At 45.3% G+C, this 23,444-nt stretch overlaps 1 protein-coding gene across 6 annotated transcripts in view; it reads left to right on the top strand.

The window, feature by feature from the left end:
• Nucleotides 1-23,444, top strand: part of Ankrd6 (ankyrin repeat domain 6) — a 146,859-nt gene that overhangs the window by 6,865 nt on the left and 116,550 nt on the right. The window contains exon 1 of one of the 6 annotated variants that reach the window (XM_011249921.3): nucleotides 20,354-20,720. The exons of 2 other annotated variants lie outside the window; for them this stretch is intronic. The gene's annotated coding sequence lies outside the window, so the exon portion shown is untranslated. Of the gene's footprint in view, nucleotides 1-20,353; nucleotides 20,725-23,444 lie in introns of those variants that run through there. 3 more of the 6 variants (XM_011249920.3, NM_001012450.1, NM_080471.3) reach the window with 3 other exon arrangements.

Below are 23,444 nucleotides of genomic sequence, written 5' to 3'. Positions count from 1 at the left end.
TTTCACAGTAAAGAGGGCAGGAGGCACACGGTAAATTATGTTCTGGTTTTCCACAAGTCCGGGCCACGGGGAGCTTTTCTTGCTTGACTTAATGGAGTAATGGTATGCAAGGTCTGGGGCTGGTGCTGTTGGGAGCTGGTAAGGCCCTGGGTGGGGATGGGAGGGGCGCACTGGATCAGAGGTTTAGCAATGATAGTTGTTGGACAAATCTAGCTCCCTCAAAAAAAAAAAAAAAAAAAAAAAAGCGCTGGGCATGGTGGCCCATGCCTTTAATCCTAGCACTTGGGAGGCAGAGGCAGAGGCAGAGGCAGAGGCAGAGGCAGAGGCAGAGGCAGAGGCAGAGGCAGAGGCAGAGGCAGGCAGATTTCTGAGTTCGAGGCCAGCCTGGTCTACAAAGTGAGTTGCAGGACAGCCAGAGCTACACAGAGAAACCCTGTCTCGAAAACCTCAAACAAAACAAAACAAGGGAGTTGGAGAGATGGCTCAGTGGTTAAGAGCGCGACTGCTCTTCTGAAGGGCCTGAGTTCAAATCCCAGCAACCACATGGTGGCTCACAACCATCCGTAATGAAATCTGATGCCCTCTTCTGGAGTGTCTGAAGACAGCTACAGTGTACTTACATATAATAAATAAATAAATCTAAAAACAAACAAAAACAAAAAACAAAAAAAATCTAGCTCCCTGCTTGTTTTATTATTATTATTATTATTATTATTATTATTATCATTATTTAATTTGTTGATTGCCCTAAACAGTTGTTATAGCAGTTCTGGACTGGCTTCTTGCATCCAGCACCATTGCCATCTTACATGGTGGCATAGCTTGGAGCCTTTGGGCAGCACCCAGTGACATCATTTGCGGCATTCTGAGCACAACAGCAGGTTTACCCTGCAAGTTAAATCTCTCACTGCCTGAGCTCACCTATACAGACACCTGCCGCTTCCCTCCATCAATGGGAATGTTGGTCCTCAGGCTTCAGAGAATGTTGGAGCTCAGAATGCCTCTTGATGCTGAAAGTGAGCAAGCTCTGGAACGATTAGTACTCTGAGCTAGGATATCCCGATCTTTTGAAAATCAGGCCAGAAGGTTCACACTCTGCACTGGAAGGAGAGGGTCTGAGGATCTGAAGTCATGATGGTTCTCAGCCACACAAGCCTTAGAGAGAAACCCTGTCTCAAGAAATTACATTTAAAAGTCAGAATCAAGGTGAAAGTCGGAGAGTTGGGGTGTAAGGAAGAGCTTAAGTGGGTGCTTCACAAGCAAAGAATGCCTGTTTAACCATTTGTGATGCTTTGGTTTTAGTTGGTTTCGAGACAGGGGTTTCTCTGTATAGTCCTGGCTGTCCTGGAACTCACTCTGTAGACCAGGCTGGCCTCGAACTCAGAGATCTCTGCCTGTCTCTGCCCTCCCGAGCGCTGGGAACAAAGGTGTGAGCTACCACTGATACTTGTGATGCTTTTTATTTTTTTAATCATTTATTTATTTATTTATTTATTCATTCATTCATTCATTTATTTATTTATTATATTCTTCAGACACACCAGAATAGGGCATCAGATTCCATTACTGATAGTTGTGAGCCACCATGTTGTTGCTGGGAATTGAATTTAGGACCTCTGGAAGAGCAGACTCTGCTCTTGACCTCTGAGCCATCTCTCCAGCTCTGGGAAGAAATCTTAATTGAAAAAAAAAACCAAAAAACCAAAAAACCATTTCCCTAGAATTGGGCTGTAGGAACATCTGTTTATAGGGCATTTTCCGTCTAATGGTTCCACATTGACTCAGCTCATTGTGGGCACCGTTACCCCTAGTCTGTCTGGTGGTCCAGGGTTGTATACAAAAATGGACTGGGGCTGGTGAGATGGCTCAGTGGGTAAGAGCACCCGACTGCTCTTCCGAAGGTCCGGAGTTCAAATCCCAGCAACCATATGGTGGCTCACAACCATCCGTAACGAGATCTGACTCCCTCTTCTGGAGTGTCTGAAGACAGCTACAGTGTACTTACATATAATAAATAAATAAATCTTTAAAAAAAAAAAAAGAAAGAAAATGGACTGAGCAAGCCATGAGGAGCACGCTGGTAAGCCGTGCTCCCCTATGTCCTCTGCATCACTTCCTGAATGATGGATCACAAGCTGTAAGGTGGAATAAACCCTGTCTTCCCTAAGTTGCTTTGGTCATGATGTTTCATCCCAGCAATAGAAACCTTAAAACATATACCTAAACAACAACATCAACAACGCAGAAAGAGAATAAAAACTCAAAGGACCACACCCCCCAATGCTTTACATGATTGCTGCTGTACAAAAGCTCTTTTTCAGAGCTGGGGCCAGGCTAGGATGTGGCTCAGTGGAGAAGTGTCTACTGAGCATCTCTGGAGAACGACTCTACACACACACACACACACAGGGGAGGCGCTGCTAAGTGGTAGCACTTTGCATCTTACCTTGTCGAGATAAAATCTGATGTTTTATACACTGAGATATAAGTAAATACTGCCATCTAATAAAAGCCTGAGAGCTAGTTAACTTCCTGTTGGGAGACAGAGAGAGGAATCGATTTCACAATGATTGTTCATAGGGACCTAAAGGAGTCGACATATTATCAAAGACTTTTCTTTTTCAGTGAGCTGCTCCTGACCCACAATATTTGATATATGGTAAAAATTACTAGAATTCAAATGCCTGACATTGTTGGGAAGGTAGGAATACCTTTGCAACTTCGTTCTGGAAGGTTCTCTAACAGCTATTGTCTATTGTTATTCAAAAGGTTATTCAGTTGCAGGTCCTTCCTCTTCCCTCCTTCACAGCTTGAGTTGCTCTCTTAAATAGCAGAATTTCTTTGCTCTCTGTGACTAAGCGCAGCAGAAGCCATTTGGAACAAAGCATACGATCTCTAAAAAGAATATTCATGTATTCTGACACAACAGAACCAGTTGTCTATTCTGTGTGGCTCAGTCTTTTTAAATCCTAAATGGACAAATTTTATTCTTCCTTTGGTGAAGAAGATTGTACTAACAATTTACTGGCCGTCTTAAAAGTGACCATGAATTTGTGTGTTTGAAAATAAAATGTAGGGGCTGGAGAGATGGCTCAGCGGTTAAGAACACTGATTGCTCTTCCTAAGGTCCTGAGTTCAAATCCCAGCAACCACATGGTGGCTCACAACCATCAGTAATGAGATCTGATGCCCTCTTCTGGGATGTCTGAAGACAGCTACAGTGTATTTACATATAATAAATAAGTACATCGAATAATAAAATGAAATATGGGCTGGAGAGTTGGATCAGCGGTTAAGGGCACTGACTGCTCTTCTGAAGGTTCTGAGTTCAAATCCCAGCAACCACATGGTAGCTCACAACCATCCATAAATAAATCTAATGCCTTCTTGTGTGTCTGAAGACAGCTACAGTGTACTTAGATATAATAATAAATAAATCTTTAAAAAAATAAAAAAAGAAAGAAATATAAAATCATGCCCAATTTTGCTGTAGACCTCTGTGCTACCATGTCCTCCCTACCCGACCTTTGGAATTATCTTTAAATTACTCCAAGAATAAAAGAGTAAATCCTAAGCAACATTTAGCCTGTGTTCTGGATCTCCCGGCCCCCTGGATTGGATGGAAATCAGCATCCCAGTTTCATAAGGCGCATTTCTGATTAGTGTTGATGGAGGATGCGTTCAGTGCTCCCCAAACAAAAGCCACATTATATCTGATGGGCTTTGTATTTAAAAAGCAACACCAGAGGTTGCGAGAGGAGAACGTTGTGCTGTAGTTCTGATCCAGGAGAGCCCAAGGATTGATTATAAGCTGCTCTGAGATCATCACTGTACAACGCTGCCAGATGCTATTAATTAGGGCAGAGTGGGTTGCTGCATTTGGGCAGGGAGGCAGACTGCTCTCTGCAAAGCCCAGTCCCTCCTCTGAAAAGCAAGTAGACTTTTCTTTCCTTCTTCCTTTCTTTCTTTCTTTCTTTCTTTCTTTCACTTTTTTGTTTTTGAGGCATTTGTTCTCGGCCTGGCCTGTTTCCTCCCTGCTCCTTGTAATTAGCACAAGGAAAAGTGGTTTCCTTGTAGTTAGCACTGGTAATGTGTCTGAGAACCCAGCTCTCCACATTCAAACCTGACTGAGTTGCCTTTCTTGAGAACAGACAATAATGATGCCCTTTTCAGGAACCTGTTTCATGAAAACCTGGCTGACTTTAAAGAGAGGAGAGCAGAGCTGGCCACCGGCAAGGCTTGGGTCTGATTTCACGTTTGAGGGCAGCCTTTGTGCCCTCTGCCAGCTACTGCCCCTCTGATCACTGGCCCTGATGGCTTAGACTGAGCAGCATTGACTGTGCCTCTGGCTCTGAGTCACAGCAACATTGTTCTTGCTCCACAAACTACCACTCTAATCTGCAGAGGGCTCACCCACTGCCTCCCCCGGGAGCTGCTGGCTGCCCTTGCCCAGACCCCGGGGAGCTGCATTAACACCCATGGGAGAGGGGCAGAGCTGCTCTTGCGCTCAGGCCGGTACATTGTTCTGACAAAGCTTAAAAAATCCATTTACTGTGTGGAAATGAAGAAGCAGAAAGACTTAGTACACTGCCATTTAAAACGTCAGCAACATTAAGGTCGGCTTGTTTTACTTTTTAAGAAAAGAGTGGTTTGAACAGAATTTGACTTTTTTCTCAGCAGGGAACTTGTGACCCTGGCATCCTTGATAGACCCTGATGAATCTTCATGGTCCGTATGAGGTTTGCGTCAGGCAGGCCTCAGACATGTTCATCCTTTGTGTGTTCAGGGTTGTGGAGTTGCTCCACAATTCCTCTATGGGAAGCTTGTGTTGTCCTTTCTCTCTGATGCCTCCCTCCCCTTCCCTCCCTCTTTACCTCCCCCTTCCCTCTCTCTTTTCCTCCCTCCCTCCTTTATGCCCCTTCCATTCATCTCTTGTGCCTTTCCCTTCCCCTCCCTTTCCTCTCTCCTCCCTTCTCTGCCTCCTTGTCTCTTTCTTGTTTTGGGGCAGAGTATTACAGTAGACATCAAGCTGGGGGCTGGCGAGATGACTCAGTGGTTAAGAGCACTGACTGCTCTTCCAGAGGTCCTGAGTTCAAATCCCAGCAACCACACGGTGGCTCACAACCATCTGTCATGAGATCTGATGCCCTCTGGTATGTCAGCAGGAGGCTGAACTAGCAGGAACTTTCCTCTGAGGCCTCCTCTTGCCTGGAAGATGGCTCTCCTCTCATCTACACTGGCATGGTCTTCCCTGCATTGCTTGTCTGTGTCCCGCAATATCGCCAGTCAGAGTGGAGGAGGGCCCTCCCTCAAGGCCTCATTTGAATTTGGTTAGTGCTTTATAAGCTGTCTCCAATGGACAGTCACACTCTGACAAAGACTGTGTGCATGTATTTTGAGGGGACATTTACCTTGAAACACTCCCCATTGTCCCACTCCCATTTTCTTCCTTCCTTCCTCTCCCCCTCCCTCTTCTCCCTTCGCTTTCCTAAGTTTCCCAGGCTGTGCCTAAGTAGTGCCGGTTTAGGGTGTTAGGAAGCAATTTAGCATAAAGTAAGCTTTATGTTAAATCACCTTGCATCTGCTGCAAAGCTGGTGCTCATAATTTAGGATTAAAACATTTGTTGGGGGTGGTGTGGAAAGATGGCTCAGCAAGCAGTTAAGAGCGTTGACTGCTCTTCTGAAGGTCCTGAGTTCAAATTCCAGCAACCACATGGTGGCTCACAACCATCTGTAACGAGATCTGATGCCCTCTTCTGGTGTGTCTGAAGATGGCTACAGTGTACTCATATACATAATAATAAATAAATCTTTAAAAAAAATCATTTGTTTGGCAGTGGTCATCATGCTCAGACCTTTGCCGAATGTTCAACAGGTCCTTCCCCACTGAGCCTTCAATCCATGCCTTAAGTTTATTTAGCTAGCCACCAGTCCCTCAACAACGCAGTGTCCTTTGCTAAGATTTTCTTCTTCTTGAACACAGATTCTTCAATGTTTGTTTGTTTAGGTTTTTCAAGAAACAGTTTCTCTATGGAGTCCTACTCTGTAGACCAGGTTGGTCCAACTCAGAGATCCCCCTGCCTCTGCCTCTCAAGTGATGGGATTAAAGGTGGGCGCCACCACTGCCTGGCTTGGGATGCTGTTTTAAAAACAACATTGAAACTATGTACATAAAAACTTTATATCCTATTAGCTAATTCCTTTAAGCAGATTACCAGAAATTAAATTATTAGGTAAAAGGAATGAATATTTTAAATACTTGTACCTTAACACGATATTTAATCAAATTAAAAGCCTTATGACTTTTTCAAAAATCAATAGAAACCATTATTTATTTCAGATAATATGAATTTAGATAGGGCAAGCAAACAAAAAGCAACCTTAACCTCATGTTTGCCCCTGGATTTCCTTGAAGACAGTCTTTCATTAGGTTCTCTAGGTTCTCTCTCTCTGTGTGTGTGTGTGTGTGTGTGTGTGTGTGTGTGTGTGTGTGTGTGGTATGTGGTTATGGGTGTGTGTGGGGGGGGGAGGAGGTGGGTGTGTGTACTGGGGATGAACCCAGGACATTATTTATGCCAAGGAAGGACTTCACCACTGAACTGCCTTTCTGCCCCTTATTGTTCACATTTGGAAGCAAAAATCTTTGTTTTGGGGCACTAGAAACAAAAGTCAGCCTGCCCAATTTATCAATTAAGTGTCAAACCACAACTCTTCAACCCTACGGTCTGAGATAATAGACTACGTAGTCTCATGCGCTGTGCTTGGGAGGATAATTATTAGTCTCTGTAGCTCAAAGCTGCCGTTGTTCCTCAGTAAGAGAGTGAGTCTCATCGCTGTTGGTGACATTGTATCTAGTAGTGAGAGCTCCTCCGTCCACTGGCAGGGACTTCACTTCCTTTTGACCTGATTAGGTGTCCCGTGTTAGACTAACAGGCAGCTGGAACTTGCTCTGCAGATCAGTAGTGTTTTTTCTGTAAGCTAAAACACCTCTTTCGCCTCTTGCAACTTGATCATACATGCCTCCTTACAGAAATCTGAGCCTTGCTGGAGTGTTATCTACAAGCACTTACATCTGTCTGGCTTTTGTTTGGAAGCCAGAGCAGAAATGTCACATGATACACAGGAAAAGATCGTGTGATCTTGTGTATTCATTTGTAACCTGCCATGGTTTGCCAAGAGTCTTTTGTGAGTTAATAACACCTTTTCTAGAACTTACCTTGCTTCCATCTGAACTACTTTGTAACTTTTCTTTTGGGGTGGGGTGGGGGGGTTATTCTCAATTTTGAGTTCAAGTTTTATTCTGTCTGTATAGATTTCAGAGGGCTTGCTGGCAGGGCCCACCTTGACTTTAGGGACAGAGAAGGAATGAAGGAATTGTGGGGACTGAGAAGGTAGCCAGGGAATGCTGCCAAGCAGAGGGAGATTTCAAAAGGGTTTGTGGGTGTGTCAAGGAGGAAGTAGAAAATTTTCAGAGAGTCTGAGTGAATTCTAAAACAAAAAGAGGGCCTGCTAAGACAAAAAGGGACTTTCATCTTCCCAGCTATCCTTGAAATCTCTGGCCCACACAGATCTTTAAGAATGTGTGCTGCAGGGGCTGGAGAGAGATGGCTCAGTGGTTGAGAGCACTGGCTGCTCTTCCAGAGGACCTGGGTTTAATTCTCAGGATGCCACATGGGGCATCATAGCTGCATATAACTTCTGCTCTAGGGGATCTGACATCCTCATACAGATACACACACAGGCAAAACAGCAATGCACATGGACTAAAATAATAATAAAAAAAAGAATGTGAATTGCTGCCCAGTGAATAGGCATGTATTTCTCTCTCTCCCTCCCTCCCTCCTCTCTTTCTCTGTCTGTCTGTCTGTCTGTCTGTCTCTCTCTCTCTGCTTGTGCAGTGATGGAGGGAGGATTTATTTGTTTGTTTTGAGACAGGTTCTTTCTATGTAGCCCTGGCTGCCCTAATAGAATTCACTTTGTAGACCAGGTAAACCAAGCTAACTGGACTCAGAGACCCTCCTGCCTCTGCTTCCTGGGTGCTGGGATTAAAGGTTACCACACCTGGCCAGTCTCTGCACTCTTTTTTTTTTTTTTTTCTCGAGACAGGGTTTCTCTGTATAGTCCTGGCTGTCCTGGAACTCACTCTGTAGAACAGGCTGGCCTCGAACTTAGAAATCCGCCTGCCTCTGCCTCCCAAGTGCTGGGATTAAAGGCATGCGCCACCTCGCCCAGCAGTCTCTGCACTCTTAATCCCAGCATTCAGGAGGCAGAGATAGATGGATCTCTGAGTTCCAGGATAGCCTAGTCTATAAGAGTCCCAGAACAGCCAGAGAGAGCTACATAGTGAGACTCTAAAACAAAAAAACTAAAGGTGAATAAAAGAAAGAGGAGGAGAGGAAAAGGAAGAGGAGGAAGGCAGGAAAGAAGTTTGAAGAGTTTGGAAGATGGTGTCAGTTTGAAGATCAGGCTGGCTTTGAACTTGCCATATAGCCTCAGCTGCCCGTAAAGTTTCCCGTGTCTCCACCTACCAAGTGCTGATATTACATATATGTGCCACCATGTCCAGCTTTATATGTTTTTAATCCTTATGCTTCTTTTGCTTCTATCTATGTGTGGATTGTCTGAGGACATTTTTTAAAATGTTTTTACATGCTTATAAATTATGAATTTATAAGAGATTTTTCTTTCTTTCTTTGTTTCTTTTTTTTTTCTTCTTCTTTTTTTTCGAGACAGGGTTTCTCTGTGTAGCCCTAGCTGTCCTGGAACTCACTCTGTAGACCAGGCTGGCCTCGAACTCAGAAATCCGCTTGCCTCTGCCTCCTGAGTGCTGGGATTAAAGGCGTGCGCCACCACGCCCGGCTTCATAGAAGAGTCTTAATTGACTCTTAAATGATTCTTTTCAGTGAACAGAGTTTCACACTTATTGAATTAAGTTTGGTCAATTAAACTTCACCCATGTAGTCTCCAATAGAAAAACTACAGTTCAGTTAGTATTTATCAAGTTACAAGGTGTATTATAAATACAACAAAAACTTCTTCCTGAATGTAGTATTAGTGAGATAATTCAACTTTGGCATTGTTCTTATTTGCAGAATACAATCCTCCTCACTATGAATTATGAATTTCATTTGATAGATTGCCTGTTATCTTAACTGGTCTCTCAACTATGTACTAGACATTATCTCTGTATTTAGACTCTAACAACCGGTTATGTGCTCTGTTTAGCAGTGACTTGTGTTGTAGATATATTAGAAGTCAAGATGGAAAGGTCATAGACTAGTGACATCAGAGTTTGGTTCATAATGCTTATTCTCACAATGCAGTCAGTGAGCCGGGCGTGGTGGCGCACGCCTTTAATCCTAGCACTTGGGAGGCAGAGGCAGGCGGATTTCTGAGTTCGAGGCCAGCCTGGTCTACAGAGTGAGTTCCAGGACAGCCAGGGCTACACAGAGAAACCCTGTCTCGAAAAACCTAAAAAAAACAAAAACAAAAACAAAAAACAACAACAACAAAAATAATGCAGTCAGTGACTTGAAAGTGGGGTTTTACAAAGATGGGAGAGCCTGGAGAGATGGCTAAGTAGTTAAGAGCACTGACTGCTCTTCCAGAGGTCCTGTGTTCAATTCTCAGCAACCCCATGGTGGCTCACAACCATCTGTAATGGGAATGGACGCCATCTTCTGGTGTGTCTGAAGACAGCTACAGTGTACTCATATAAATAAATAAATCTTGAAGCTTTTCTCTTGCTTTCAGGCAAATCTTAAAGTGTAACAGCTGTGAGCCCACCCAGTCCACTCAGTGCTGATGGAGTCCTCGAAGCAGTGGGCCTCACATTCCGCCTTCCTTCCTTCCTTCCTTCCTTCCTTCCTTCCTTCCTTCCTTCCTCAGCTTACCCCAATAGACACTACTGATGAGCAGAGATGCCTCCATAAATCATAGGTGCCCGTGGTCATCACGTGGGTTTTCCCCACCTGCCCTGGGACAAGCCTGGAGCCATGTGCATACCAGCAAACACTCTGCTACTGAGCTCCACCCAGCCTTTCCAACTCCTCTTTTGTTGTATTTTCTGAGTTGGGTGGGTGGGTGATGTAGATATCTCAGTTTACCAAAGCGTTCAGTAGTCCCTTGTTCTCAGCATCCTGACCAGTTAGTTGTGAGCCACTGCCCACTACAAAAGAATCTTCTCCAGAGCTAGGTGGACAGACAGACACATCATGTCTACCTAGAAGAACGTAGCTTCTCTGCTAAGGCTATGACCTCCCCAGCCAGGGGCTTTGACCATGTACAGAACCATGTGAGCTGTATCCTTTAGAGCAGGCGTCACATTTAATCAGAAAGTGGTTGGTTACCCCGTACCAGACTTACCATGACTGCACCAGTGGGCACATCTTGCTTGACACTTTGGTCGTAAGTAAGCATGCAGGGGCCATAGCTTGGTGAGATTGTCAATGTTCTGTTTCCCCCAACAGCCTTGCATTAGTAACTCAAGCCTATGAAGGCTCGCTCTCTGGCTGAGCCTCCAGCCCCGTTCCAGCTTGATTTCTCTATGTGCTGTGACAAGAACAAGCGCCTTCTTCGGCAGTAGGGTCTTACCATCTAGTGCCACACCAGTGGCGGGTGCCTTTATTGCTTTGGGGACTTCAGATCTGGATGATTTTTACTTAGTCTAGTTAAATAGTTTGTATCACCTATAATCTTTCATCTAAAAGCAAGACGCTGCTTCAGGGAAACATCTAAAAGCTTTGTCAATCTGCAGAAATCAAGTCCCCACTAATATCCTTTATTAACACTTAAGATGTGCTAGTACATGGGTAAGATGTTGTCTTTTGAACTTGGAATTTTGTTCCAAATTTTTCAAATTTTATTTTTCTGAATGACTACGGCTTTTCTAGGTAACCTATAGTGTTTCCCTGTCCATATACATTTTTTTGTTTGGTTTTTTTGTTTTTTGAGACAGGGTTTCTCTGTGTAGCCCTGGCTGTCCTGGAACTCACTCTGTAGACCAGGCTGGCCTCGAACTCAGAAATCTGCCTGCCTCTGCCTCCCAAGTGCTGGGATCAAAGGCGTGCGCCACCACGCCTGGCTACATTTTTAAAATCATATTTTGAGGAGTTTGATGGTTTTTTAAGACGTAGCGTGTAATTTTGTAAAAATTTTTCTTTAAACGTTGTTTCTTCCTGATTGCCCCTTCTTAGCATGTTCCTACCCACATCCCACCCCCTCTCCCCGTAGTTAAACATTTATTTATTTCACTTTAAGAAAAATGATTATTGTCTAGGACTTACTTGTCTTTCCTAATGAGGCCCTGGTGCTGCCCCCTGGGCTTTGTGTTTTCTTTAGAACTGATAATTACCTCTGCGCGCCTGTACTCAGCCCAGAAGTCAATTGCAGAGGGAGAAGAGGATGCACAGGAAACGTCCATTTATAATGTGTGCTGTGTGAGTAAAGTTCATGATGCTAAAATAGCATAGAACAACATCAGGCAGTCAGGTCGACCCTGTCTTGACGCAGGCACACAGATGCGGTAGCTGCCAGGCTTTAAATACTCCGTGTGGTACTATTTCAAAGCCCAAGGGTTTCTGTTGCTCTGATGAGACGCCGTGACCAAAAGCCACTGTGGAAAGAAAGGGTTTATTCCTTCTTACTGCTCTCAGGTCACAGTCATCACTGAGTGAAGTCAGGACAGGAATTCAAGACAGAAATCAAGGCAGGAAGTGAAGCAGAGGCCACGCCCACTGGCTTGCTCAGCTTGCTTTCTAAAGCCCTCTGACCCAGGGGCGGCACCACCCACCGTGATCTCAGTCCTCCCACTTCAATCATCAAGAAAATGCACCGCAGTCTTGCCTACAGACCAATCGGGTAAGAGCATCGTCTCAGATGAGCTTCTCCCTCCCAAAATGACTCTGGCTTGTGTCAGGTTGACGTAAAGTTTGCCAGCACAGTCTTGTTTACTGCCAGCATTTTGATTCACAACTTGGCCCTTATCTGGGTCATATTTTTAAAAAAAAATGATTTGTTATTATTTCGAACTGTGTATGGACGTGGGTATCTGCACGTGGGTATCTGCACAAGAATGCAGGTGCTTTTAGAGGCCAAAGGCATCAGATCCCAGGAGCTGGAATTACAGATGGCGGTGAGCTGCCTGAAGTGCGTTCTGGGAACCAAGCGCTGGTGCTCTGGGAGAGAGCCAGTACTCAGCCTCTGAGCCATCTTTCTAGTCCCCCCAAATTAATATATGCATGTATCTCCAGTCCCCCCTCAAATTAATGTGTACATGTATGCACCACTTGTACGGATGGTGTCCACAGAGACCCAAAGAGGGCCTTGGATCCCCTGGAGCTGGAGTTACAAACAGTGGTGAGCCACCCTATGGGTGGTGGGAATTGGAAGAACAGTCAGTGCTTTTAACCACTGAGCCATCCCTCCAGTGGTTTTTGTTTGATTGTTTGGTTGAGTTTGTTGTTGTTGTTGTTGTTGTTGTTGTTTGATTGAGGCTTCCCTGCTTCCAGAGTCACGCCTCTTCAACCCTAAGTCCAGCCAGTAGTCACTGGATCCTACGTATGGGGGCTGTAAGAGCAAGACAAGCAGCGTTCATTCGTGGTCTCTGCTTTAGTTCATGTCTCTAGGTTCTTGCCTTGAGTTGCTACTTTAGTTTCCCTGTAACCTGTAAGCCAAGAGCTAAAAATAAAAAATAAAAATAAATAAAGATTAAAATAAAAAACCTCTTGCCTCACTCAAATTGCTTTTGATCATTGTTTTATCACAGCAACAGGGATGAAAACTAGGATACCACCCATTCCTGAGCAGAAAAATGGGAGGCGCCTCCCTGGAGGAAGGTCATGTCTGCTCCCCAGCATCTACTTCCTTAACGGACTGACCTGCTCTGTGGGCCTGAGCAAGCTGTTTGTACTTTTTTTTAATTCACTGGACTCTCTCTCTCTCTCCCTCCCTCCCTCCCTCCCTCCCTCCCTTCCATCTTCCTTCCTTCCTTTCTCCCCCCCCCCCCTTAATTTTTCTCCCAAGCTCCTTGTAGCCCGGGCTGTCCTAGACCTCACTTTTGCTGGCCTTGAACTCAGAGACCACCGCCTCTGCCTCCTCAGTGCACACCCGCGTGTGTAATCGGGTGTATGGATATACTGGTACCTGCGGAGGCTGGAAGCTGCATGCCACCACCTCCTGGCTTAGAGTTTCTTTTAAATCAGAAACTTCAGAGTAGATTTTCTCCTAACCTGGCATTTTAATTTCAAATTCAGACATGCTATATATTTTTGTTTTCTCTTGTCCATACCTTCTAGTGTATAATTGCCATTGTGAGTCTGCTAAACTTACTTTATAGCATGTGTTTGTCATACTTTTAGAAGTTTTTTTTTTTTTTTTTTTTTGGTTTTTCAAGACAGGGTTTCTCTGTATAGCCCTGGCTGTCCTGGAACTCACTTTGTAGACCAGGCTGGCCTTGAACTAAGAAATCTGCCTGCCTCTGCCTTCCGAGTGCTGGGATTAAAGGCGCGCACCACCACACCTGGCTTACTTTTAGAAGTTTTAATTGCCACTTCTTGTTGTGTGTATGTTTGTGTTCACATGTGTGAGCACGTGCTTATGCATGTACTTATAGAGGCCAGAGGTCAGCTTCAGGTAATGCGGGAAATATTAAAAAATGAACCGGCACGTTCCCGCACTTGCGCCGGCTACTCTATGTCCCCGCTGTGGTACCGCCGGCTCTATTTCTACCACCAACTCTCCAGCAGGGCCGGAGCTCCAAAGTTCCTTTCAATGCCATGCCAGCCCCACGCAACAACCGTCCACCCCATGATCAGCTGCCACAACACCCATCAACCCAGTAGAATCAAAATTCTAGAAGCTTATAATTAACCAATCAGATTTATGTATCAATAAATTCTCAATTTACAAGGTGCCAATATAATAATTTTAGAACCAATTGATAATGATAAAAGCTTTATCTCAATTTTTCTAACCCTATGGTAACATAACTACCTGTGACTGGTTAAAACCACCCTGGTTCATGTCCGCCTCCACCAGTTCATGTCCGCCGCCCTCTTGGCCTTCCACCTTCTCCGCTGAGATACTCCCTGTCTCTGCAGCTCTTAGCTCCGCCTCCCTTTTCCCTGTCCAATCACAGGCCTCCTGCTGCCTTAATGTGATTGAACAGGGAAAATCCTGCCACACTCAGGTGTTGTTCTTCACTAGTCATCAACCTTGGTTTTTTTGAGACAGGATCTCTCTCTCTCTCTCTCTCTCTCTCTCTCTCTCTCTCTCTCTCTCTCTCCCCTCCCCCCCCTCTCATTTTGGGACAGGATCACTTAACTGGGACCTATTAGTCACTGATTAGGTCAGACTGGTTGGCCATCAGACAGTGACTTTCACCATCTCTCCATCTCTATGCTTTTCTGGGTATTAAACTTGGGCCTCTGTGCTTGCAAGTAAGCATTTTACCAACCAAGCCATCTCCAGAGACCCTTACCCTCCATTGGAGACAATGTTTATGTAGTCTAGGCTGGCTTTGAATGTTCCGTGTAGCTAGGGATGGTCTTGAACTCCAGATTCCTTTGTGTGCCCCCCCTCCCCCATCTCCTGAGTTCTGGGATTGCAAGTGTGTGCAATCTGTTTCTTAGTTGCACATATGGCTTTCGCTCTGTGGCTGTTGTCCCCTTAAGACTTGCCACTGTAATTTCTGTGAGGTAGAGAGCTTACTTCAGATGAAACTGTGTTAACTGTACTGGTACCCATGGTATCAAAACATGCACCCTGGGTCCTGGTCTGCTGCCAACACTAAAGACATCAAAGGAAAGAGTGAAACCAGCTGACACATCATAATTGTCTGTCTTCTTTCCTTCCTTCCTTTAATTTTTTTTTTTTAAATCAATTACTCTTGGTCTCTGTCAGCTTTTCTAAGAGAGACCAAACTGTCTCTCTGTGCCTCCTGCCAGCAGGGCAGCCTCCTGGTTGGTAGCCCTTGTGGCTTTTATGTTTGTACTCATGGGAAATGTGTTTTGTAAAACAGACTTTTTGTGTAGAAATAGTTACGAGATGGAACTCTTGAAAGTTGAAGAACGGTTGCCAGATTGTCGCGTAGAGAGGGCATCCCCACGTGTTTCTCAGCTCCGCTGCCAATGTGATGCTGAGCAAGCAGGAGGCTTGAGTTTGTGTCCCAGAGCCCAGGCGAAGAGACTGATGTGGTGGGAAGAAAGGATGGCATCTGAACAAAAAACACCTCTGAGGGTAGCTTCCAGCCTGCGCAGGTACCAGTACACCCACACACCCGATTACACACGCGGGTGTGCACATGCACACGGCAAAGGAAGGGAATGGCTACTTGAACATACTCATTGCAATACACTCATTGCAATACTGCAACAGTCAACTTGATAATCTTCCTGACAACCCGAGTGACTTACAGGCAGGCGGTGAGTACAGCAGGGGTATGCAGAGCAGAGGGGCATTGTCCCACGCAGGAAGGATTAGGACAGTAGGCGACTGCCATGTTATTTATGGGTTATTTCTGTAAATCCCGCCCCCCCCCCTTGTGTGTGTACACACGTGTGCAGGTGTTGGAGGATGCCAGAAGAGGGTGTCAGATCCCCTGGAGGTAGAATTACAGGTAGTTGTGTGCAACCTGGGTGCTAGGAACTGAAGTGGATGTGGTCTTTTGCAAGGCATTAAGTGCTTTTAACCATTGAGCCATCTCTCCAGCCCAATTTATTTCTGGAATTTTCTATTGCTGTGCTACAACACTGACCAGAAACAACCTAGAAAAGGATTTATATAACCCAGGTCTCAGACCACCGAGGGAAGCCAAAGCTTGAACACACAGCAGGAATCTGGAGGCAGGAACTGAAGGCTGTCGCTGATTTTTTTTTTCTTTTTTTTTTTTTTGGTTTTTTGAGACAGGGTTTCTCTGTGTAGCCCTGGCTGTTCTGGAACTCACTTTGTAGACCAGGCTAGCCTCAAACTCAGAAATCTACCTGCCTCTGCCTCCCAAGTGCTGGGCTTAAAGGCATGTGCCACCATGCCCGGCTGTGGCTGATTTTCAATTAGCCATGTAGCCAAGGATGATCTGGACTTCTGGTCTTCTGCCTCCACATCCTGAGTAATGAGATTGCAGACTTGTAACGCCATGCCCAGTTTTTCTTGGTCCTCAGTAAACACTCTCCTGAGACCCAGCTTGCTCAAGTAAAATCTATTAATGAACTGACTTGTGGAGGGGTTTTTAAAAATATCATTTGGATGTATTTATTTTTTTTGGTTTTTCGAGACAGGGTTTCTCTGTGTAGCCCTGGCTGTCCAGCAACTCACTCTGTAGACCATACTGGCCTCGAACTCAGAAACCCGCCTGCCTCTGCTGCCCAGCAACTTTTTTTTAAAAGATGTATTGATGTATTTATTTATTTTATATATATATATTTGAGTACACTGTAGCTGTCTTCAGACATACCAGAAGGGGGCTTCAGATCCCATTACAGATGGTCGTGAGCCACCGTGTGGTTGCAGGGAAATGAAATCAGGACCATCCAGTAACACCCTCAATTACCAGCTGGGTTGCTATACTATATTTTTCAGCTGATGGCCCAGATTCCTGCCCAAACAGCTTATGCCACTATGGTTGGTTTTTTTCGTTAATTCTGCAAGATCCAGTGCCTCAAATTTTCCATCCAAGTTTCCTTGACTGTTCGCAGCTGTTTCGGGGGAACTAGTATCTTGATCTGGAATAACTTTTAAAAAGTTCAATTTTTCCTCTTTTTAGACTAATACTTTACTTCCCAGGAACAGCAAGCATAAAGGATGCAGGTCTGAATTGAGTGTGTGTTCTGACTTGGTTAGAAAAAGGTTTGTATTGGCTATTTGTTGTTGTTGTTTGTTTGTTTGTTTGTTTTGGTTTTTCGAGACAGGGTTTCTCTGTGTAGCCCTGGCTGTCCTGGAACTCACTTTGTAGACCAGGCTGGCCTCAAACTCAGAAGTCTGCCTGTCCCTGGCTCCAAAGTGCTGGGATTAAAGGCGTGCGCTACCATGCCCAGTTTTGTATTGTTGTCCTTAGCAAGGATTACACTGATTACACTGGGGAACCTCATCTGAAGTGTGTGTGAGGAGGTTTTATTGATACAGTGAGTTACAGGTACTAAGGACCTGATTTTAACCCAGTTTTTTTGTTGTTGTTGTTTTTGTTTTTGTTTTTTTTTTTATATTGCCTCTAGTAGAGTACCACGTAGTTAATGTTCATTAATAAATTTTCATTTAAAATTTTGATCTAGCCCTTACTTTTTTTTTATTTTAATTATGCTACATCTGTGTCTCTATGTATATGTATGTGTAAGTGCAGGGCTCAAGGAGACGAAGGAGGGTGTGGATCTCTTGTAGCTGGAGTTACAGGCAGTTGTGAGCTGTCCAGTGTGGATGCTGGGACGCTAACTCAGTCCTCCCGGAGAGGAGCAAGTTCTCAGAACCACGGAGCCATCTCCCAGCTCTGCCTCTTCTTCTATCTCATTCATTCATTCATTCATTCATTCATTCATCTGTCCATCCATGTGTGTATGTGTCTATTTGTTTATTGATTGATTGATTGATTTTGAGACAGGGTTTCTTTGTGTAGCCCTGGCTGTCCTTGAACTCTCTCTCTAGACTAGGCTGGCCTTGAACTCACAGAAATCCTCCTGCCTCTGCCTCCTGAGTGCTGGTATCAAATGTATGTGCCACCACTGATCCTATTCTGTGTCTTATTTTAAACCGAGACAAAAGCAGACCAAAACTGGTGTCTTGAATTTCTATGACTGATGTAGGTCATGCCTCTGGGGGGAGGGGCTCAGGGATGAACATGGCAACTGCTGCTGCTGTGGATTTAGAGATTCCTTCCCCAGCTCCTGGATCCCCTCTTAAAAATGGACTTTGAGACTGCCTCAGCCCTGTGCTCCAACCAACACAATCCAGGAAGGGTTTGGTAGACGTCAGGGCTGGGTCTTGGTCATTCTGGCCTCACTTGTCACCTGAAGGTCACAGATGGTGTCAGTTGAGTGTTGTTTTACAAAAAGATGCTACGGGCTAGAGAGATGGCTCAGTGGTTAAGAGCACTGATTCCTCTTCCAGAGGTCCTGAGTTCAATTCCCAGCGACCACATGGTGCTCACAACCATCTGCAATGGGGTCTGATGCCTCTGAAGAGAGCAATGGTGAATACATAAAAGAAAAAAAAAAGCTTTAAGCCGGGCGTGGTGGCACACACCTTTAATCCCAGCACTTGGGAGGCAGAGGGAGGCAGATTTCTGAGTTTGAGGCCAGCCTGGTCTACAAAGTGAGTTCCAGGACAGCCAGGGCTACCCAGAGAAACCCTGTCTCGAAAAACCAAAAACCAAAAAAAAAAAGGCACACTGGCCAATGATTTTTTAAAAACTTTGCCTATCTTGGTCTTGATTGACTTCACTCTTGTGACCTTCCTGCCAGTCTCTGTACCAAGTGCACACCTCCATGTTCATCCTTGTGAGTGCAAAAACGCTAAGTTGCCAGAACGCAAACATCCCAGAAGCACACAGTGATAGAGAAAGGCTCCCTTGATCCAACCTCACACAGATAGTCTGTGACTCCAGACAGATACCTGTGCCTACCCACCGCCATTTCAAAACCAACAGCAAACAGCCTTAGTAAGCAACAAATGAAATATAAAGCAAAGAAAAAACAAGATTTTTCTCCTACTAATAAAGTCCTCAAATATAAAACCAAATGTCAAAAAGCCTGATTAGTTGGGTGTGGTGGTGCAGACCTTTAATCCCAGCACTGGGGGAGGCAGAGACAAGTGGATCTCTGTGAGTTTGAGGCCAGCCTGGTCTACATAGGGAGTTCCAGGACAATCAGCACTATATAGAAGGACTGTCTCAGACAGTAACAACAACGCATGATTAGTGCTGAGCCCTGCTGGTCACTGCTCAGGAAGAGGGGCTCTCCCACAGAGAGCAGCTGAGAATATGTGCTATATTTAGAGGACAACTTTATCCAGGTTTTATATGATTTCCTGTTGACAGCTCTTCTATAGTATCCTAGGGATTGTTTGTAGAGTGAGTGTGTCTGCTTAAACTTACTGTGGTAGTTTGAGCGCTAAGCTTGCTCCCTGATGAAGTTTAGTGAAATCAATCCAAGCTAGCTTTGTACCCAGAATAGTTCTAGGGACCGTGTAGGCCCAGACAGTTCTTCATCTTTCGCTGCATAGGTCAAGACACTCTTTGCTGGGAGGGAAAGATCTTTGCTATCGCCAATCCCAGGATGGAAACAGTGCCCATCCAGGCCCCATTCAGAGACTCCCTTCTGTCTCTCCTTCCCAGGTCTAGACCAGCAGGTGACAGACCTGTTGAAGCCCAGTTGACTACCAAACACTTTGAAGGTAAATTCTCTATTAATCCCAAAGATGGGAGGAGAAAGACTACTGACCCAAATCATCACAACCAAATTAATTAAAGTAAGCTTTCTTATTTTATTTATTTATTTATTTATTTTTTCGAGACAGGGTTTCTCTGTATAGCTCTGGCTGTCCTGGAACTCACTCTATAGACCAGGCTGGCCTTGAACTCAGAAATCCGCCTGCCTCTGCCTCCCAAGTGCTGGGATTAAAGGCCACCACGCCCGGCTTAAAGCAAGCTTTTTATTCATGTCCATAGGCTGCCTCCCCTAAGGTGAATTTAAGAGGTCAGTGTTGAATATGAGGAAGACAAGGCTTTTGTGGCTCAGAGGTAGGGTTACCAAATGCTATTCACGCCCGGACACCAGCCCTGCAGGAAAGCCCCTCACCCACTGCTTAGGACATCTCTGCTGCTTGTGCCGGTGCTGCCCCCACACAGTCTCCAGCCCTTTCTTCTGCTGGCTTCAGCCCCTGAATAAATCTGCCTTTGCATCCTTAAAGGATCGAGGGCGTGCTCCCCTCCCCACGGGTTCAAATCATTTCTCCCTGACAGGACAATACTCTTAGGGTTTTCCCTTCTTGGTACCACTCCTCCATGAGAGCAGCACCCAGGCCGTGTATTCTTTTCTGTCCCCGCCTACTTGTTCACAAAGAGGCACTTCTGACAACGTGTAAAATACTTACATTGATTCCTTTGCTTTTGACACTTTTGTACTACATTGATGTCTCATGGCTACTTAGAAACAAACTTGACTAAGTGAGGCCAGTCCTCTGAAATCTTTTTTGTCCCTCCCCCCCCCCCCCACCAGACGACCCTTGGAATTGAGTATATTCCTGATTTTTATCTCAAGTGCTCAACTCTCCAGTGTGGCTTCCAGGACAGTTGGAAAAGCCTGCCGGTTGGTCGGTTGGTCGCTGTGGGGGATTTGCCAAATGCTTGTTGGCAGCCGCTGGCTGAAGGCTCCTTGGATAAGGGGGAACAAAACCCTGGACTGGGATGCCAGACAGGGTGGTGGAACAGCAGGCTCTGGTTTGCGTATTGACATGTAAATGGCAGAGCCCTCAGCCCTCTCCTATATCTGTAGACAGACTGCTGCTAGGGCACACAAAGCAGGCTGGAGGACTGCTGTAGTGCCTTTGTGCTCGGCTGTCCCTTGTTCCCGCAGAGGCTAGCGAGGTCGGGAAGAACCCTCCATTGTGAATCCATTGTGGTCTGAGACTGGACGGAAGGTTCGGCCAGCCTGTGTGATTAGAACTGCGTCTTGGGAGTGCCTTTCCTGGATGTGGACAGAGACTCTTGACAGGGTTTGAAGTGAAAATGAGAACTAGTAGGTAATTATTAATTTGATTTAATGCAATAAGAGAAACACATTTGCATATATGTTTAGCAAATGAGCAAGGGTGGAAGCTAGGTTAAAGGTACTCTTGACACCAACCTGAAATTTCTAATAATGACTGTGTTGTTTCTTTTTGTGGGGGAGGGAGGGAGGGGGGATTGGTTCTGCCTGGGGCTATGCTGGGCACAGACAGCAGACCCTGCCTAGCTCCCCCTCTTCTTGGGGACCCTGTTCCTCCTCACAGGGCCTCACAGTACAGCCCAGGCTGCCTCAAACTAGAGGTGCTCCTGTCTCAGCCTCCTGCGCACTGGGATTGCAGGCCCATGCCACCAAGCTCAGCTTGCATCAGGCTTTCTGTCCTTGGCTGCTCTCCTGACTGTGTCCCCTCTCTCCCAGTTTCTAGCACTCTAGAGTATGCACTAGTGATAGATAAGTTGTGTACTTTGCTAAACTCCTAAAAGACTGTCATTGTGTCAGAAAGTCAGAGAAGTGAAGGGAAAAATCATATACTGTTTACAAAGTGTAAATAGATCACAAGGAAACTAGTAGCTGAGAAAAACTGTGACATATGTGTGCGTGCGCGCATGCACACACACACAGGCGCACAGAGGTCAAAGGTTGAGGGCAGGTATTTTCCTTTGTTATTTTTAATTTAATTGAGTTTAGTTTAACATGTATGGGTATGCCATGTGTGTCTGGTGCCCTCGGAGGCCATAAGAAGACATTGGATCCCTTGGATCTTGAGTTACAGACAGTTGCGAGCGGCCATGTAGGCACTGAGAGTTGAGTTCCAGTCTTGTGGAAAGGTAGGCAGTATTCTTAACTGCTGAAGCCCCTCTGCAGCACTGTATCTCTTAGAGGTTCACTCACTTAGCCTGGCACTCACCAGATCCGCCAGCTTAGCTGTCCCGATACCCGAGGGAGGGACCTTCCTCAGCAGTAGGATTACAGGGGTGCTGCTGTGCCCCACTTTTGATGTAAGTGCTGAGAATCTGGACTTGGGGACTCATGCCTGTGTGGCAGGCACACACAGCCCCTGACTGTCTCCCCAGCCCACGGAGACACTGAAATTTAAAAAGAAATTTTCTCTCTACATGTGGATGAATTGATGCAATGCTGATCTGAAATTTGACACAGACAGGAGCTATAAAATATTTGGTGCTTTTATCATTTGGAATGGGACGTTGGGACTGATGGTGTAGCGGGTCCTTTAAGAACTAGAGGGATATTATTTAAAATACACCTTTAGATTTCATATTCAGAATGCCAAGTACTATGCTGAGAGAATTTTATTATTTATTATTTATTCTGTTGTTCTGGGGACCAAATCTATACCTGGTGCATAGCAGGCAGGTTCTTAATCATGGAGCTGTACCCCCAGCCCCATGGGATTTTGACTTAAAAGAAGATTTTGAGCTCTGGGTGTGGTAGTCTGCAATTCCAGCAGTCAGGAGGCCAAGGCAGGGGGTCGGGGCTTGAGGCTCACCTAGGCTACATAGCAAGACCTGTCTCAGAGAAAAAGAAGGGGACACTTTGAAGTCAAAGCTATTGATAAAAGAATCTCATACAGAGCCATTGCTTGGGCTCATTATAGAAATGATGGTTCTTTAAAAGGAAGAGTTTTGTTAAGAAAACATCCCCTCCTCCTTCTTTCCTTCTCCCTCCTCCTACTTTGCGGACACACACACAGGGCTCACAGTAGGAATTCAGTGCATACTGCATCTTTAAACTTTGAATATTCTGACACTATTTTACTCTTTTAGAATAATTATAGTAATACAATTCTGTGCTTACATACCAGAATATCCATCATGAGACTAGGGCAAGGCTCAAGACGTAAAGCCTGTTATTAACTGTGCAGTCTATTTTTAATTTTCAAGCGCCTTTGGCTCCCATGAACATAATTTGGGGAGTTTGGTATGGTGGAAAGAAAACTAACCTGAGACATAGACTCAGTTGCTACTTAGGTGGCCTACACAACTGACTCTGGGCTGTAGTGATAGACTGGCCCAGTGGGTTTCAACTGGACCACAATAAAAACATAAGGGGACATTTGAGGTTGTTCTAGTGTGTAGGCACCTAATGCATGTGGACACTAGATGCTAGGCACCCCGGAGGGTGCTGCTCAGCCTATTCCCGCTCTGCTTCTCTCCAGTTCTCAGTGGTACATGGCAGGTATCCAAAACCACAAAAGCCACTGAGTGTGGCATCTGCATCCGGCACTGGATACCCATCACAGTGCTGTTGAGAGTGGAGCCACAGAGGTGATGCGAAGCCAGCACACTCGGGGCCACGGCAGTTCCCTTCATGGCCTCACGTTGGAGAAGGGAAGGGGTGGATTTATTGTGGCTGCAGTCTCCCTGAGGGCCTGGACTCTATTGTGGACAAAGGGCAGCTTTATCTTCAGGCTCCCATCCTCATATCACCAGCTCTGTCACTTACTAATTGGGCATATTATTTAATGGCTTTGTGTCTCCTGTAAATTGAGTGGAATGCTAACACCAATGGTATCAGTGTTTTGTTTTAAATTAAATTAAGTATGGTGTGTGTGTGTGTGTGTGTGTGTGTGTGTGTGTGTGTGTGGTATAGAGTATGTAGAAGTCAGAATTTGCCTCATTTCCATAGAGAAGCTAGTCTCTGCAACAGGAAAATTCATTTGGCTTCCTTCTGCCATTTTATGTGCTGGGGATCTCCCCTTTTCAAACACTGGAGGTA

This window comes from Mus musculus, chromosome 4 (assembly GCF_000001635.26).
Source record: "Mus musculus strain C57BL/6J chromosome 4, GRCm38.p6 C57BL/6J".
Lineage (NCBI taxonomy): Eukaryota > Metazoa > Chordata > Mammalia > Rodentia > Muridae > Mus > Mus musculus.
The sequence above is the reverse complement of the archived record's forward strand: the minus strand, read 5'-3'. Positions and strand labels throughout refer to the sequence as shown.